Consider the following 19,203-nt stretch of genomic DNA (forward strand, 5'->3'; position numbering starts at 1 on the left):
GTGGACTATTCACTGGATGTCACCAGAGTAACATACCCACAAGGGATATTTCAACCCTTCTAAAGCTGCCCCAGTCGTCTCTTGGACATATGATTGTAAAGTGGAAGCAAGAAGGAACAACCACAGTCAAACTAAGACCAGACCATCGAGGTTTGCTGAAGGTGGCTGTAAAAAGTCGCATGAAATCGGCGGAAGGACTCACTCACCAGTTCCAAAGTTGTACCAGCAGTCCAGCTTGCACAATGACTTTGTGCAAGCAGTCAAAACGAATGGGAACAATGGTCGAACAGTTCCTTATAAGCGACTCATTTCTGTAGCCAGTGCTAAGTGACAGTTGAGGTGGTGCATAGAGCGATACAACTGGACAGAGGATAACTGGAAACAAGTGATTTGGAGTAATGAATCACGCTGTACGCTGTGGCAGTCCGATGAAATGATATGGGTTTGACGAATGTCTGGAGAGCGTTACCTGCCATCATGCGTAGTATCAACAGTGAAGCACTGAGTAAGTGGTGTTTCATCATGGAAGTGTTTCTCATGGTAAGGCTGTGATCACCTTAAAACGCTTAAGAAAACCCTAAATGCGGAGGCTATGGACGCATTTTACATCATTCTAAACTGCACACGGTAGAACAATATTTCGGATACAATAATGGTTTGTACTAACACGACAATGCACCCTGTGATAAAGCAGCGTCTGTGTGGCAATGCTTTGTGCACAATTGCATTTCTGAAATGGATAGGCTTGCCCAGAGTCCCGACCTGAATCCAGTGGAACAGCACTGGGATGCGTCATAATGTCGGCTTCGCTCCAGACACCAGCGTACAAATCTTCTTGCGTCGCCTCTTGAGGACTAATGAACAGCCATTCCTCGACAGACATTCATACAGCTCACTACGAGTGTCCCGAGCAGAGTTCAACCCATATTAATGTCCACTAATAGGTGTCCAGATAGTTTTGATCAGATAGTACCCAAAATAATGTTGTTGTTGTTGTGGTCTTCAGTCCTGAGACTGGTTTGATGCAGCTCTCCATGCTACTCTATCCTGTGCAAGCTTTTTCATCTCCCAGTACCTACTGCAACCTACATCCTTCTGAATCTGCTTAGTGTATTCATCTCTTGGTCTCCCTCTACGATTTTTACCCTCCACGCTGCCCTCCAATACTAAATTGGTGATCCCTTGATGCCTCAGAACATGTCCTACCAACCGATCCCTTCTTCTGGTCAAGTTGTGCCACAAACTTCTCTTCTCCCCAATCCTATTCAATACTTCCTCATTAGTTATGTGATCTACCCATCTAATCTTCAGCATTCTTCTGTAGCACCACATTTCGAAAGCTTCTATTCTCTTCTTGTCCAAACTATTTATCGTCCATGTTTCACTTCCATACATGGCTACACTCCATACGAATACTTTCAGAAATGACTTCCTGACACTTAAATCAATACTCGATGTTAACAAATTTCTCTTCTTCAGAAACGATTTCCTTGCCATTGCCAGCCTACATTTTATATCCTCTCTACTTCGACCATCATCAGTTATTTTGCTCCCCAAATAGCAAAACTCCTTTACTACTTTAAGTGCCTCGTTTCCTAACCTAATTCCCTCAGCATCACCCGACTTAATTAGACTACATTCCATTATCCTTGTTTTGCTTTTGTTGATGTTCATCTTATATCCTCCTTTCAAGACACTGTCCATTCCATTCAACTGCTCTTCCAAGTCCTTTGCTGTCTCTGACAGAATTACAATGTCATCGGCAAACCTCAAAGTTTTTATTTCTTCTCCATGAATTTTAATACCTACTCCGAATTTTTCTTTTGTTTCCTTTACTGCTTGCTCAATATACAGATTGAACAACATCGGGGAGAGGCTACAACCCTGTCTTACTCCCTTCCCAACCACTGCTTCCCTTTCATGTCCCTCGACTCTTATAACTGCCATCTGGTTTCTGTACAAATTGTAAATAGCCTTTCGCTCCCTGTATTTTACCCCTGCCACCTTTAGAATTTGAAAGAGAGTATTCCAGTCAACATTGTCAAAAGCTTTCTCTAAGTCTACAAATGCTAGAAACGTAGGTTTGCCTTTCCTTAATCTTTCTTCTAAGATAAGTCGTAAGGTCAGTATTGCCTCACGTGTTCCAGTGTTTCTACGGAATCCAAACTGATCTTCCCCAAGGTTGGCTTCTACTAGTTTTTCCATTCGTCTGTAAAGAATTCGTGTTAGTATTTTGCAGCCGTGGCTTCTTAAACTGATAGTTCGGTAATTTTCACATCTGTCAACACCCAAAATAATAAGTGAAAGGAATACTTGTTTATGTCGCTAAACGTAAGAAATGGTACTCTCTCTACGTGATTACGAACAGAATTATATAGTTATTGTCCAGACATTTACAACAACGAATTACATATTTTTTAAATAAAATTTGAAATTTTTCTATCAAGTAGCTGATGTTAAGCCATCTGGGTGCAAAACTATTTTGTTTAAAATTCAACAAATTTTAGTTAGGGAGCTAGAAACGTTCGAAGCTTTAGGGAGAGATACTAAATGCTCTACATAACTGGTTGTCTTCGGCTGAGTGTTCTGGTAACGGAATGTTCATTTAAGTGAGGTGTTCAGACGAGTGTCCATTTTCCTGGATGCTCAACCCGATGCCCCTTCTAGGCGACCTGCAGACGAGATATAAAGTTTGTTGTTGTCACGGAGAGACAAGCTTCCTCGATGTGATGTTTGAAGTCACGGGGTATGTGGGGTTCGGTGACATAAACACCAACCCCTTTTGTTTGTGTACTCCGAGTTGCCTCGTATTGGTCGAACAGAATGTTGTTGTACCTACGTATGAGGGCGCTTCTGTCGACTCATGATGACTCAAAGCGTAATCGGGGATGATAGTACATGCCTAACTGGCCCGAGGGCGTTGACAGTGCGACGATTATTACTTAACAATCGCTAGACTTGTTTATCGTTACGTCACAACGTGTTTCCGGTAACAACCAAGAGCAAAATATCGTGGTTGGGTACCGTATGTCATTCTAAGGATATATCCCACCATCAAACCAAGCATTATTCCAAATACCACATCAAGGAAGATTGTCGATTCGTGGCACTCGAAGGAAAAACGCGAACGGCGTTCATCCATACTCTTGAAGACAACTGTGGGCCTTTTTGAAGGAAACTAATTGCACTAGTTACGTGATAAATCGTTAACGGCCAGAAATTAGGTGTCTCCAAGTACTTTCCATTGCAGTCCTGCCTTACGAGGGGCAAAGAGAACTGAGCGGTCGCCTGATCAAGATTCGACACAAACTGTAGAAACATAGAGTCAAAACAGTAAACTATTCCTATTTATGCAAGTGTTTCAAATGTAAGAGTTTGCTCTCCTTGTGCTCAAACACGTTAGTGACTAAGTATGAAGCTATGGTAGTAGTCTCCAGATACGTCTAGTTAAGCTATAAAATTCAGTTACGTTAAGCCAACCAAAAGGCAAAACTCATACGAAGAATAAGATTGGTTGAGCAGCATTCGGAAAATTTCAGTTCATCCTGACCGACAGCGATGTTCCAATGGACCTAAAAACAAGTCTGCGAGACCTGTATGCTCCCAGAATTAAAACACGGTCTGGAAATATTGGCTCTGACAAGGACAAGTGCCCACAGATTATAGTGAGCAGAAAAAGTATTGGCGAGGCTGATGGTGGGAAAGATCTGTAACGAAATCATCAGAAGCGGAACGTCGGTAACAAATGCTTTAGAGATAGCTTTTCTCGCTGTTAGTATCGCCGTATGCGAATACAGACCGTTCAGTTTTATAAGTCTGTCTTTTCGTTGCCTGATACCACTTCCAAGAGTACAGTGGCCAAGATGTCTCTGACTCCTAGATTAACAAACAAGTTTCTAAACAAGCAAAGCACAATATACACAATATACACCCACACCCACACGTGCACTCACGCACGCACACTCCGACTACAATGTAAATCCAACTTTTAACAGAAATTCCACGAGCAATTTATACATATGTTTGACTGTTTCCAAGACTATCGACACAATGGAGGGAATCTCTAGTTTCATTTTAACCATCGCTGTAAGCACTCAGTTGAATAAATTTCTGTGTGTATGGTAGGCAGAGTATACGAGTATATGGTTGATGTCCTGGATTTCGCCTGTCGTAATGTGCTATTCGTACGACGTGAACTAGGTATATGGAGATAGTGTCGGTAGCAACCATAGCTGAAATTCATTCTGATAATGGTAACTAAGTAACACTCTTTGGCTCCTTTTCCAGTGAATCTACATTTTATATCACATATTTCAGCGTAGCATTGTGTCTTCCATATACACAGGTGTATTTGTCTGTACTGTGTGCTCTTGTGCAGATCTTCGGTCTCCCACACAATGGTCCGTTCGTTCTGACCATGAATCAGACTACAGCAATTAGATCGCCTGACGGAATGCTTTGCTGCGGCTTTTGCCAGTTGTTTGACCTTCACGTTTCCCATATTTCGGCATGCTTATTGGAAATAATATTTCTGTATCGCTTCTTCGTGCTTCTGGTATAGTAGCCGTTGTTTGGTGTGGCAAATAACAACTCTCTCTGTTTGAAATGGCAATGTGCTGACAATGTAGCGAGTCAAAGCTCCCAGAGATGAAACAATAAAATAATTCGTTCGTTGGAGATCTTGGAGACTCAAAAGAGGCAATGCAATGTCCGAGTAGGGAAGGCTGGATGAGGACTGCTAGAAGCCCGTGCTGCTTGCTGCCACTGCCTCGAGTGAAGTCGAAGAATATGCAAGAGGCTTTAAATCATCAGTGGACAGATAATGGCGAAGAAGAAGAAGAAGAAGGAGAAAACAAATAAGTTGCCAGGTTAGAACGCAATCCCAGTTTAGTTTTACAAAGAGTGTTGCACGGCACTGGCCCCTTACATAGCTAGCATTTATCGTGAATAATGAGCCCGCAAAATTACAGACCAATATCTCTAACATCCTTTTTCTACAGAATCCTTGAACATATTCTCAGTTCAAATACAGCAAATTTTCTTGAGACCGAGAAGCTTACGTCCACAAATCAACACGGTTTTAGAAAGCATCGCTCGTACGAAACTCAACTAGCTCTTTTGTCACGTAATATACTGTGAAGTATGTATGAAGGGAAACAGGCAGACTTCATAATTCTGGAGTACCGGAAAGCATTTGACGCGGTTCCCCCAGAGCAGACCGTTAACGAACGTACGAGCGTAGGGAATAGGTTCCCAGATATGTGAGTGACTCGAACACTTCTTAAGTAATAGATCCCACTGCGCTGTCCTCGACAGCGAGTGTTCATCAGAGACAAGGGTATCGTCAGGTGTGCCCCAGGGAAGTGTGGTAGGACCATTATTATTTTTTATATACATCTGGCGGACAGGGTAGGCAGCAATCTGCTGTTGTTTGCTGATGATGCTGCGGCGTACGGAAAAATCTCGACGTTGAGTGACTGAAGGAGGGTATGACAAGATGACTTAGACAAAATCTCTAGTTTCTTGCAAACCGCCCTAGTCTGTGTCGCCTGGCCGCCAAGAGCTGTTGCAAAGCGATTTGATTCACGGATCCAGTTATATAGCTCCTTCCGTGTATATCGGTTTTACGACTATGACGTGTGGGGCCTGAAGATGGCATCAATGTAATGCCGAAACTGTTAGCACATAAGAAGTTCATAAAATAAATTTCTACAATACATACGGCTGTTGGTAAATTATTGCATCAAAAAATACATGCCAGCCGTTGTCCCACAGTCCATAATGGATCAACAAAGATTAAATCTCTAGTTGGTGTGATAAATGGCGGCTAGCTCTAAATGTAGAAAAATGTAAGGTAATGAGGCTGAATAGGAAAAACAAACCCGTAATGTTCGGATAGAGCAGTAGTAGTGTCCTGCTTGACACAGTCACGTCGTTTAAATATCCGGGCGTAACGTTGCAGAGCGATAGGAAATGGAACGAGGATGTGAGGATTGTGGAACGGAAGGCGAATGGCCGACTTCGGTTTATTGAGAGAATATTGGCAAAGCGTGGTTCTTCTGTAAGGGAGACCACACATAGGACGCAAGTGCACCCTATTCTCGAGTACTGCTCGAGTGTTTGGGATCCTTACCAGGCCGGATTGAAGGAAGACAACGAAGCAGTTCAGAGGCGCGTGGCTAGATTTGTTTAGATGCTTCGGGAACTCAAATGCAAGTTAAAGCGACGTCCTTTCCGAGAAACGCTATTGAGAAATTTAGAGAACCAGCATTTGAAGCTGACTGCAGAAAGATTCTATAGCCGCCAAAATACATTTCGAGTAAGGACCATAAAGATAAGATACGGAGACAGCCGTTTCTCGTCGCTCTGTTTGCGAATGGAATATGAGAGGAAATGACAAGTAGTGATACGGGGTACCCTCCGCCATGCATTGTACAGCGGCTTGCGGAGTATGTATGTGAATGTAGATTTAGAAGAAGAACATTAAATGTGCTGGGAAATTTCGATGAAGAGTACGCAAGTTGGAGAATGTATTTGGATGAAGGCATTTCTGCGCGAATCTCACGGCTCCTACAGAAAGAATTCGTTCAGGCTAGTTCCAGTAACTGCAGACATTGCAGAGCCGACATCTCATTGGTAAGACGGTGTACTCGCACTCGGACGGATGGCTGTTCAGATCTTCGTCCTGCCATCTTCATTGAGGTTTTCCCTGATTTTCCTTAATGATTTGAGGCAAACGCCAGGACTGTTGCTTTGGGAAGAACATGGCTGATTTCCTCCCTAGCCGCGCGGAGTGGCTGCTCGGTTAGGCCGGTATTACACCATCAAATTTCTTTGTCAAAGATTTTATCAAAGATGTGATCAAATATTCCGTCAAATATATTTGACAAAGATCTTTGACGTACGCTAGAAGGGGTATTACACTGTCATCATATTTTTCGTCAAAGTTCAAGATGGCTGACAACAACAACTTATTATTATCTGCAGCAGTTGCATGTACCACAATTGCACTGTGTGCACATGCGGAAGAGAAGCAGGGGAAAAAAAGGAAACATACCTGGGCGAAGCCGTGGGTTTTGCGACGACACGATAAAAGCATTCAACAAAACTTGCTACGTGAGCTTATAGTGGAGGACGTCAAGTCGTACATCAATTACTTAAGAATGGATGAGCATACATTTCTGTATGTGTTCAATAAAGTGTATCCTTGTATAACAAAGCAAAATATTCACTGAATAACTGTTACATCTGCCGAAGACAGGCTCACTGTAACACACCGATTCCTTGCTACAGGAGAGGGTTAGGTTAGGTTAGGTTATGTTATGTCAGGTCTCCAATCTTCGTAATCTATTTTTGTAATCAGCGTGCCTCACGTTGTAAAGCGCCTCATCAGCTTCATACATCTCTAGTAATTTTGTAGTTGTCAGCACATTCTAATTGTATTTACCAGCAATGTTTATAAAAACTCTACAGACGACAGAATGCAGCGATGCTAGCGCTCCATGTGGTAACATGTCACATTGCAGTGAACAGACGACAAGCGACTTCTTTGATCAAATCTACAGCGAGGCCCTAGATTTGATCAAATATTGGACCACATTTGACAAAGTTCCATATTGCACCATCAAATATCTTTGACAAAGATATGGGACAAAGATATTTGACAAAGAAATTTGATAGTGTAATACCGGCCTTAGAGGCACAATGATACGGATTGAGCGGCCACTCCCGCCGGAGGTTCGAGTCCTCCTTCGGGTATGGGTGTGTGTGTTGTTCTTAGCACAAGTTAGTTTAAGTAGTGTGTAAGTCTGGGGACCGTTGACCTCAGCAGTTTGGTGCCTTATGAATTCACACACACACACACACACACACACACACACACACACACACACACATTTCCTCCCTATCCTTCCCCAAACCGAGCTTGTACTCTCTAATACGTCATAGTTGACAGTAAGCTGAGCACTAGTCTTCTTTCCTTCGCACATTGCAGCAGTATGGAGGTCCGAGAGTCCGGTCCCAAGATGCCAGTAGGGAAGCACCCTTGCACTCCAGCACGGTTCACCTGGCTGATAACAACAAGAGCCGTGTGTGCGCCACTGGCGCTGCCCCATATCCCCTGCACAGTGTCAACACTGCACCTGCGTCAACCGATTAAAAATAGGTCCGCCGGCGTCGGCGCCTGCACCGACTGACCCGACAACCTCTGTGGCTCCCACGTATCGCTACCTGCAGTATCGTGACGTGTACACTGTGCATATTGCGTACCTTCTGAAGAAAGTGAACGTTTAAATGCCGTTTCTACACGCTAACTAGCAGACGTGGCGCAGAGCGTGTCGCGAGCACTAGATTAACTGCTAGTTTTCTGTTATGTTCTTCAGTCTGAAGACTTTTTATGCAGCTCTCCACACTAAACTACTCCCCTCCATAACTGCATAACCACTGCCACCCATAAACATTTGCCGGCCGAAGTGGCCGTGCGGTTAAAGGCGCTGCAGTCTGGAACCGCAAGACCGCTACGGTCGCAGGTTCGAATCCTGCCTCGGGCATGGATGTTTGTGATGTCCTTAGGTTATTTAGGTTTAACTAGTTCTAAGTTCTAGGGGACTAATGACCTCAGCAGTTGAGTCCCATAGTGCTCAGAGCCATTTGAACCATAAACATTTGAACCTGTTTGCTGTAGTCAAGCCTTGGTCTCCCTCTACAATTGTTATCATCCCACACATGCGTCCATTGCTTAACTGACAATTTATCGGTAGCTCAGAATGTGTCCTATCAACCAATCCCTTCTTTCAGCCAAGATCGGAATCTGTACATCTTCACTAGTTACGCAACACACCCATCTCTTCTTCAGCGTTCAACTCAAACACCAGATCTCAAAAGCGCTTTTCATCCTTGTCTTTACGCATTATCATCCATAGATCACTTTCATATAAGGATAAATCAGACAAAGACTTTCAAAGAATAATTTCTAACAATTAAATTTACCAACGATAGTAATGTCGGCCTAAGAAATTAATTAAAATTGATACCAATGCTGGGATTCAAATCTAGGTGTGCTGCTTACTAGGCAGATGCGCTAGCAGTTACGCCACACTGATACCTCGCTTATAGTAAGAGTGTCAGTGTGGTGTAATGGCCAGCGCATCTGCCTAGTAAGTAGGACACCTGGGTTTGAATCCCGGCATTGGCACTAATTTTAATTCATTGCTTCAGCCTACATGATTATCGTCGATAAATACGAGACTCAGTCTGTCTCAGGAGCCATATGTAATTAAATGAGCGGTTGGTGTTTACGTATTTTTCTTCTTCAGAATCGCTTTTCATCATATTCCCAATCTTTGTGTTACAACGGGTGTTTCAAAATGAATACAGGGGTTTTAAAACTTTGTACCATTTATTAAATTCGACTTACAAATATAAATTTATTTATAATATTTATTTATTAACATTGCAGACTGACCCATCGCCTTGGTAAGTATGGTGGGTCATTTGCTACTAAAAAGTAGTAGAAAGCTGCAGAGACAGTTTCTTCGTCGTTTTCTACAGCTTCTCTGAGTACTGTTATTTTGTCTTTTGCAGAATTACATTGTTAATTTTAAAAAGTACATGTGACACAGAAAGTACATTTAGGAAAAGGCAAACAAATTTTGCTATATTATTAAGAAGAAATTAACCCACTAAAGGGAAGATTTATATGATAAAAGAGGCCGGCCGGTGTGGCCGAGCGGTTCTAGGCGCCTCAGGCTGGAACCGCGCGACGGCTACGGTCGCAGATTCGAATCCTGCCTCGGTCATGGATGTGTGTGATATCCTTAGGTTAGTTAGGTTTAAGTAGTTCTTAGGGGACTGATGACCTAAGCTGTTAAGTCCCATAGTGCTCAGAGCCATTTGATTTGATAAAAGAGGTCCATTACCTTGGCTATTCCAAGTAAGAGAAATTTTGTAAACATTTCGAGATTGTGTGACCTATTACACTATGGTTACCGTTATTATAAATAACACGTCAAATGAAAGACCAGTTCAAACAGTTTTTCTTACAAGTGTTCAGGGTGAGTACTATTCGTCAAACGGCACACATCGAACCGATAGGGGAGTTGGCGATTCGTTTCCAAACCTTGATCAGTGTGTCTGGTGTAATTGTTGAAACAACAGCTTCAGTCCTATTTCTTAAATCGGGTAGATCAGCTGGTAGCGGAGACACATACAGATGATCCTGTATCCAATGGTAAAAATCACATGGTGCCAGCTCGGCTGAACGTGGGGGCCCACCGAGACAAGCTCTGTCATCCGAACCCTCGTAGACAATACAACGGTGAATTACAACGTCGTTTAACCAATCGCATATTGAGTTATGCCACTGAGGTGGTGCACCATCTTGCTGCCAAATAAAGTACTGTGATCCAGTTTCTTCCAACAGAGGAAAGAGCCATAGTTCTAGCGCATCAAGACAAGAAACATCAGTTACAGTTCCTCGACCTAAAAGGAAAGGCCCATAAACTTTCCATCGGGATGTGGTACAAAAAACATTCAGTTTAGAGGAGAGTCGTTGCAGCTGCATCATTCCATGAGAATATGCCGACCGCCACATGCGCACATTGTTTGTGTTCACAATTACTCTTGGGTGGAATGTCCATTCATAACTGAGGATGACACGACCCAGAAAATCTTTTTATTAAAATTGAAACCCCTCCAGCTGTACTTAAGATTTTATATTCATTTGGCCAAATAAATATAAAATCTTAAGTACAGCTGGAGGAGTTTCATTTTTAATAAAAATTATACCAGCTGTGTCCCACCATAATCCAATTTAAATATGGATGTACGAAGACAGAAAGTCTTTGTTATGGAGTAATATTTCGTTCGCAGAGTTGGCACGCAAACCGTAGCCTGTAGACTTTAGAGTCTGTAACAACTGCGCACAGGTATACAAATATAACTGTTCGATTGTTCTTTCATTTGATTAATTATTTATAATTCTAAGTTGAATGTAATATTTGCTGCAAAGCCTTAAAAACCCGATGTTTTATTTGAAAAACAGCTGGCATCTTCTTTACTTCTGTCATCTCTAGATATGTTGCTGCCTATATAGCGACACTAGTCCATTACCTATATCATCTTACTTCCTAAACTAATTCTCTCAGCATTGCCTGCTTTAATTCGAATTCACTTCATGACCCTTGTTTAACTTTTGTTGGTGTTCACGTTATTTCCTCTTTTTTTAAGACGCTATCAATTCCATTCAACTGATCTTATTAGACCTCTGCGGTCTCTTGCACAATTACAATGTCATCGGAAATTTAAGCTTTTACTTATTCTTTCTGAATTTCAACTCTTTCACCAGATTTTCCCTTGAGTTCCTTCACTGCTTGATGTACTTATTGAATAACATAGGGGATAAGCTACAACTCCATCTCACTCCCTTCTTCACTATTGCCTCTCTTTTATGACATTCACCTCTTACAGCTGTAGTTTTTGTACAAGTTGTAGATAACCTTTCACTCCCTGTGTTTTATCTGTGATACCTGCAGAATTGAACAGGTGTATTCCACTCTATTTTATTAGAAGCTTTTTCTTATTATACACGTATATCAATCTACTTGTTTGCTACTCCTCGTAAAAAGGAAATCAGCTGATAAATACTAAGTTAAGATTAAAAAGGAAGCCTCTGAATCCCACTTTTAATGTATGGTACAGTATGGAAGACAACTGATGATAAACGCTTGAGGAAATTTGAACCACTTCACCTGTGACACTAAGGAAGGATGATACGTCAAGTAATTAAACTACGAGGTGTGTCAGAAAAGTAATGAGACTGACAACACTGAGCAAACTGGCAACGCTGTGTGGTTCTACCGGTGTAGACCGGTGTATTCATCCCTGCCAGATGCTCAGTTCGAGTTTCAGCTCAGTGCAGCCATCAGGTGATTTTTAAGAAGGTTATCAGTGAAGTTGTGTTTTTGTTGTGTGTTACGAAAATGGAACAGCGGAATTTAGAGCAACATTATGCAATCAAGTTTTGTGTTAAGCTTGGGGAATCCGTAAGTGTAACCTTTGAAAAGTTGAAACACACTTATCGGGAACGTTCCCTATTGAGAGCACAAGTTATTCGCTGACACAAATCATTTCCCCGAAAGGAGGTACAGGATCTTCGTCAGGTCATATTTGTTTGGCTGGCGAAATGTGGAACTGAAATGTTTAAAATCGTTACTCACTGACACTTGCAGAAAGCCAATTTGCATAAAAGGCTACGTACGTATCCGTAGAAATGGTTCAGATAAAATTTAACTACTCGCACGGAAGCATAGAATCAGTCAATCTGCCCACACCCCTTCCGCTAACGTGGAACGTGAATAAACTTTAACATATACCCCGATCCACACACTTCACATTTATCCGTACAGAATATCGAGGAAGAGGACGTAAATGTTATGTAAATTGAGTTAATTTACGCACTATTAGCCCATTTCTGTTTTAATGCATTTAAAAATGGCATGTACGAGACAACGGTTTATGTCAACAGTAATGTATATTTTATGGGCGACATCGTCGCCATAAACCCAATAGTTTTTGCAGCGTCTGCAGATGATATTTCCAATTCTCGAATAAGCCGTCTGTGAAATAAATTGACTGAAATAGAGATTTTGTATGTAGGAAAACTTTATTTACTTTTTTACAGGTATTTGTTGTAAAACCATCAGCCTCAAAATCTGTGGTGATTGGCCGAGTCTTTGAAGTGTATTCATAGAGACCATTGTAGCTCTGGTCCCATTGCAGTTCTTTCCCGAGAGTTACTTGACTTAGTCTTACAGTATCCAGAAATCTAGTACGTTAAATTTCATTTATCATTAAAAACGTCAACATGCGGAAATGAGAGATTGTAGGGACATTTGTTTTTGTGAAAATTAATGGAAGCCTTCGCATCGTAGAGAACTTACTTTCTCCGGTCATGAAGATGCACTTGGAGTTATGAATCAACTGGAGCGTTTTCTCCGCCGGGTACATCTGTGAAATTGCCTGTAGGGCACTGTGGGAATCGGATAAAATGAGGAAATTCTTCACGCCTCAGTAACTCCAGTGCCTAAAGGCTCGTATACAGCTCTGCACTGCAGACCGTCAAATTCGGTTGATAGGCGAATTCTGGGAACACAGTCAGGGAAAACAACTGATTATTCAGGGTTCTCATCACTTTCGACCAATGCTAGAATGGCTTCTCAAATAGCCTTCGGTCACTCCGTTCCTTAATCCTTCTCCGTCTTACCCAGTGTCCCTTCTCTAATGAATCTCAGCCACTGATCTTCTTGCATAGCAGTTTCCCGTCACCGTAGCCGAAGTCGCTACCGCACGATGGTGTAGTGGCGCTCGATTCTTAGGCTGAAACGGTTCGAATCTTGGCGCTAGAAAGTTTTCACTGCCTGTATTTGGCCGACCAGAGGAGGAGAGTTGATCACGTAAAGTTCCTGGTCACCAGTCTTTACCCCAATGTACTGTATTAAACTCCAGACCCGTGCACACTCATGAAATGAGGTCATGTGAAACTACTGATGGTGATCCGTCTGTCGGATAGGGATCTTCAGCTAGGCGGCCCATTCAGTGCTGTTCGAGAGGAATGGACTACATACCGGCTTAGGGTTCCAACCTCTACCTTCTCTTCATCCGCAACAACACTGACCAACGCTACGCTGCGGAAGCACTCGTCACAGTCATTCACACGACACAGGTACACACGTAAGAGATCGGAGGTAGGCAACGGCAAGCCACCTCCACTATGATCTTGCGTAGAACAGCGATGCATGATTCCTGCATCTACTCTGCTGCGCTTATTCCCTGGGTATGGAACTACTTTGATTTTGTTTGGCACTAATCACAAATATGCAGACGACTTGCAACGGATGTGCCCTGCGCCACGTGACGTCACTTGGCGTTAGCGGCGACCGTGACGTAGCGCGGTAAACAAAAGAAGCGAGACCGAAATAAGGCGGGGCGGCCGACGACCTGCTTACCGAAATAGCCGCGACACGGAATATGCCCGCTGCCCACCCGGATATATGTTGCGTCGCCACGCTTCGCGCAGACGGCCAACGGTCTTCCCGGTAGACGCGCGTGGCAAAACAAGCAGTGCGTCACCGATACCAAGAAACAGCTAAAATAACTTATTATTTGTAAAAGTGAAATAACACTCTGGAAAGAAAAGCAAAATATATACGCTACATGGGACCATAGCTACAATGGTTTCTATGAACAGACTCCAATGATTCGTTGAATGACCACAGTCTTTCCGGCTGGTGGTCTTCAAAACGATAATTATAAAGAAGTAAATAAATGTCTTCCTTCGTAAAAATCACTGCTTTAGCTGACTTATTTAACAGTCGTCTTATTCGAGAGTTGGAAATATCGGCTGCAGAAACTGACATTATTTGGTGACAAATGAAAATTCCACTGGTCTAGGCATTGCCACACGAACGGGCTGCACTCAGCCTCGTGATGCCAGCGGAAAGCTACTTGACTGATTGTGAGAAGCAGAGGCTTCAAGACCTGGGAAACTAAAAACGGCAGGTAGAGGGGTGTGCTCACACCTTGCCCCCCATACCGTATCCAAATGGCGCCATTGTCAGAGGATGACAATCGGTCAGGGTTGGAACGCGGATGTGCCATTAAATAAGTAACTCCCGTGTCCTCACCATGGCCTGTACCACTCAACAAAAATCCCCATGCCCTAATGGAGTAATTATACTTCACCTGACGGTTGTAACGCAAGCGGATACATAGATGGCTGCACTACAGCGCTATACTGCTTGCAAGACCAGACAAGACATCAAGCTGCATGTTAGTGCGTTAGAGAATCTTATCCGAAATTGTTCAGGTTCATCATATATCATGAACAGTTACCACTGGGTGTAGTAGCTGGTGTTTTCATTGCGATATCGAAGCAAAATCTTCAGATACTAGAACGACGTGGAAGATCGTTTATTTGCCTAGTTTCCAATAGGATGCGTCAATAAGATGGCGCTTTTTTGCGTTGCTGCTGAAACTACAAACCGCGAATTTGTTCTTAAAGTCACCATATGCTATTGTTTTCTTAGCATGGCACCGTCGACTGTGCTGACAGCCCTGTTTCTAGGAAGGAGCTCTTTAAAATCAAAGCCCATTTACGTAACTGATTTTTCGTATAATTAACTAGTTTGGCTCCACCTAATCCCATGAACTGCAGCAGAGATGGTGTTCACGGATGAAAGTGAAGAAAGACTGAAACGAATTTCAGAAATCTTAGCAGTTACTTTCGGAGACAGCTATATTAAATTAAATGATATACAAATCAAGTTTCGGATCTGAAGCAAATAAAATATGAGGTGTGACATGTTGTTGAATTAACATACCAGGTGAGAAGGGATATTGCATGTAGTGGGCAAAATGGGACGTATAATATACGACAGATATATCAGTCAAAATCAGCAATTTACAAAAGACGAGGTTGACACTGATACAGCAGGAAGCGAGTACTTCTGCATGTAAACTTGAGATGGATTGAAGAAAAATTGGTGTAACGTCTCGATATGTGGTGCTACATCAAATCATCATGAATCGTATCGACACAAAAATCCATTAATAATACAAAAATCAAGAGAACACAAGAATTGTGAAATGTCGTTAGAGAAAGAAGAGTTCTTTTGAGAGATGTTTTTGTAATGCACACATACAGAACAAGCAGTCGATGAAAACGTAAGATGAAAAAGGACAACAATCTAATATATCAGCTAGGTATCCTGAGCTGCAACGTGCTAACGTAATCCAGAAGCTGTCTGAAAAATGACTTTCATGGAAACATTGCAGCGAATTCCGGGAGTACCTGCAAAGGCTCGACGCTTACTGTAGGGATAGTCAGTTGATCCTCAACACAAACAAGTGAAACGCATTGCGTATAACTAGATTATTGTATGATCGCGTGATTGTAGGACAAACACTGGATGCAGTCACGTCTGTTAAATATCTGCGATATTTAAAGTAGAACTACCAAATAAAACTAACCACAGGTAAGGCAGATTCACTCGAAAGATCCTCAGAAAGTGTTGTACAACCAAGGAGGTTACACAAATACCTGAATGCTGCTCGTCAGCCGGTAATCCCTGTCCTATAGGAAACACAGTAAATGCGAAGAAGAGCAGCGTATTTCGTTACAGGGTCATTTAGTAAGCGGGAAAATTCTTTTCCGTAAAAGTTTGTTTTTCAGCATGTGAATTTGTATGACTTTTCTGTAGTGTAGTAACGACTGGAACTTGATAAAACCATAGCATTGGAGAAACAAATTTGGTGGTTCCGTGGTCCCAGCGCATGATATGCTACTGCCATTTTAACCGTCTTTCCCAGGAGACAATTGCTCCTGTGCTTCTTAAGCCGTGTGTTAATGCGTCTATTCGTAGTTCCAATGTACACTTTACCGCGCTGCGTGTGATGTAGGACCTTTGTGTTGTACAAGTATTGACGCACATTCCTTGTTGTTCGAAACGCAGTGTCAATGGTGTGTGTTCTTAGCACTATGCTGTTGCAACGTATGACTGTTTTTACGAATGGGAGCAAATTTTTCCCTTTACTCGGTTCTTTTTCAGTGGACGCTGTTGACCTTCTACATCTACCTCCATTTACACTCCACAAGCCATCTTACGGTGTGTGGCTGAGGACACCTTTGGCATCAGTATCGTATTCCTCATTCTGTGTTCCATTCACGAATGGTGCGTTGGAAGAATGACTTCCGTATAAACTCTAGCGTCTCTGATTTTTTCGTCGTGGTCATTTTGCGAAACGTACGCAGGAGGAAGTAATATGTTGCTCAACTCTTCTTCGAATGTACACTCTCAGAATTCCGACATTAAACTTCTTCGAGATACTCAACGCAACTCTTGTAGCACCGACCATGGGGTCTGTTCAGTATCGTTGTAACGTTCTGTCGCCTACTAAACGATACCGTGACAAAAAGTGCCGCTCTTCGGTGTATCTTCTCTGTCTCTTCAGTTAAACATAAAAGATAAGGTTCCTACACTGATCAACAATACTGAAGAAACGGTCGAATAAGTGCCTTGTACGCCACTTCATGCTTCGAATGAATCTCTGCCTGACATCTGCTAAGCCTGTAATTTGTTTCATTATGGTCATTCAACCGCCGGTCGCTCCGCGTATTTACGGTTTTTACTGTTTCCACAGATTTTTCAACTCAGCGTAACCGAACAGTCCTATTTACGAGCAATATGTGCCATTTATTTAGGTTCACGGTCAACTGCCAGTGCTTGTACCAATTATACATCCTCTTCAGGTGTTTCTTCATTTCTTTACTGTCTCCTGGCTTTGGAAATTTCCTTCAGACAACAGTGTCGTCTGCTAAAAGCCTCAAAGAACTTCCTACATTAAACTTCCTAGCAGATTAAAACTGTGTGCCGGACCGAGACTCGAACTCGGGTCCTTTGCCCTTCGCGGGCAAGTTCTCTACCAACTGAGCTACCCAAGCACGACTCACGAGCCGTCCTCACAGCTTTAATTTCGCCAGTATCTCGTTTCCCACCTTCCAAACTTCGCAGAAGCTCTCTTGCAAACAGTTCTCATCTGTCTCCGCTGCAGAGTGAAAATTTCATTCTGGAAACATCCTCCAGGCTGTGGCTAAGCCATGTCTCGCATTATCCTTTCTTCCAGGAGTGCTAGTTCTGCAAGGTATGCAGGAGAGCTTCTGCGGAATTTGGAAGGTAGGAGACGAGGTACTGGCGGTATTAAAGCTGTGAGGACGGGGAATGAGTCGTGCTTGGATAGCTCAGTCGGTAGAGCACTTGCCCGCGAAAGGCAAAGGTTCCGATTTCGCGTCTCGGTCCGGCACGCAGTTTTAATCTGCCAGGAAGTTTCATATCAGCGCAGACTCCGCTGTAGAGTACATTATCCGTTAGATCATATGTACGGGCTGTCCCTCCCACATTTACAATTGTGTTTGAGCAGATATTTGCAAATTAGTTTTGTAGATAGAATCAGCCCAAACAAATAGTGTTCATCGTGTCTTTCATGCGACGCTCATTGTCGACTGAAAGCATCAGTTTGTTTCCCGTTATAAACAAAATTATTTTGAAACAGGACGGTCGCAGGTTCGAATCCTGCCTCGGGCATGGATGTGTGTGATGTCCTTAGATTAGTTCGGTTTAAGTAGTTCTAAGTTCTAGGGGACTGATGACCTCAGAAGTTAAGTCCCATAGTGCTCAGAGCCATTTGAAGCATTTTTTTTAAACGGGAATTTTACGTCCTATGCGACAAAGTAGTCAGAAATTAGTCTAATGTTATATTTGTTTCATTGATAAGTATTAACAGACACAATGAAACACACGAAGACTAACCAGTACTGCAGGAGTGACAGCTCCCCCCTAGCCTGCGATGACCGCTACCTCCTTGCAGCAGCCCTGTTCAGTCGCTCCTGGAGTTCTGGTATCGATAAAAAGAATATCGCACTAATTTCGGGCCACTCTACTAAAAGGGCATGTAAAATTCCGGTTTAAAAATGATTTTATTCGTTAATGGAAACAAACCGATGCTTTCCGTCGACAATGGTCATGGCATGAAAGACCTGATGGGCAGTATTTGTTTAGGTAGACTCAACCTACACACTGAAAAGTGGAAATTACAATTATCTGTTGAAACAGCAGAGAAAATGCGCCTGACCACTCTTAAGAGGGGCATCACATATACAGGGTATAACGGGTATAATGGCAGATATTTCTATTGCTGAATGAGTACAGTGTACTGACATCAGTACATCAGTATTTACGTCGTTTGGATACTATTTATTATAACTATTACAAGTCATATGTGTAGTGTTGGCAGAAGAGCAAACACCGTGTTACGAGTGGAGGCCGAAATGCACGCGTTTTAGCTCACGCAGGCTAGCGTGAGGAGGGAAGGACTCTACTGACGTGAGGTCTGGAACATGACAAGGAATTAGAATTCCGAAAACGCACGTAATTAGTTTGATACTTAACTTTAATCCATTAACGATAAACGTCGCTCTTGACGGTAGAGGATTCACAATATTATCTGTTCAGAAGACATAGTAACTGAATATGGCGCCTTGCTAGGTCGTAGCAAATGACGTAGCTGAAGGCTATGCTAAACTGTCGTCTCTGCAAATGAGAGCGTATGTAGTCAGTGAACCATCGTTAGCAAAGTCGGCAGTACAACTGG

The 19,203-nt window shown here is 42.6% G+C and overlaps 2 protein-coding genes across 5 annotated transcripts in view; one reads left to right on the top strand and one right to left on the bottom strand.

Moving 5' to 3' along the window:
* LOC124795359 (neuroparsin-A) overlaps positions 1–19,203 on the bottom strand; it is a 150,488-nt gene that overhangs the window by 87,211 nt on the left and 44,074 nt on the right. The window lies entirely within an intron of this gene.
* The window catches only part of LOC124795356 (E3 ubiquitin protein ligase RIN2-like), a 218,327-nt gene that overhangs the window by 10,955 nt on the left and 188,169 nt on the right, over positions 1–19,203 (top strand). The gene's annotated exons all lie outside the window — the stretch shown is intronic.

Source organism: Schistocerca piceifrons, chromosome 4 (genome assembly GCF_021461385.2).
Source record: "Schistocerca piceifrons isolate TAMUIC-IGC-003096 chromosome 4, iqSchPice1.1, whole genome shotgun sequence".
Lineage (NCBI taxonomy): Eukaryota > Metazoa > Arthropoda > Insecta > Orthoptera > Acrididae > Schistocerca > Schistocerca piceifrons.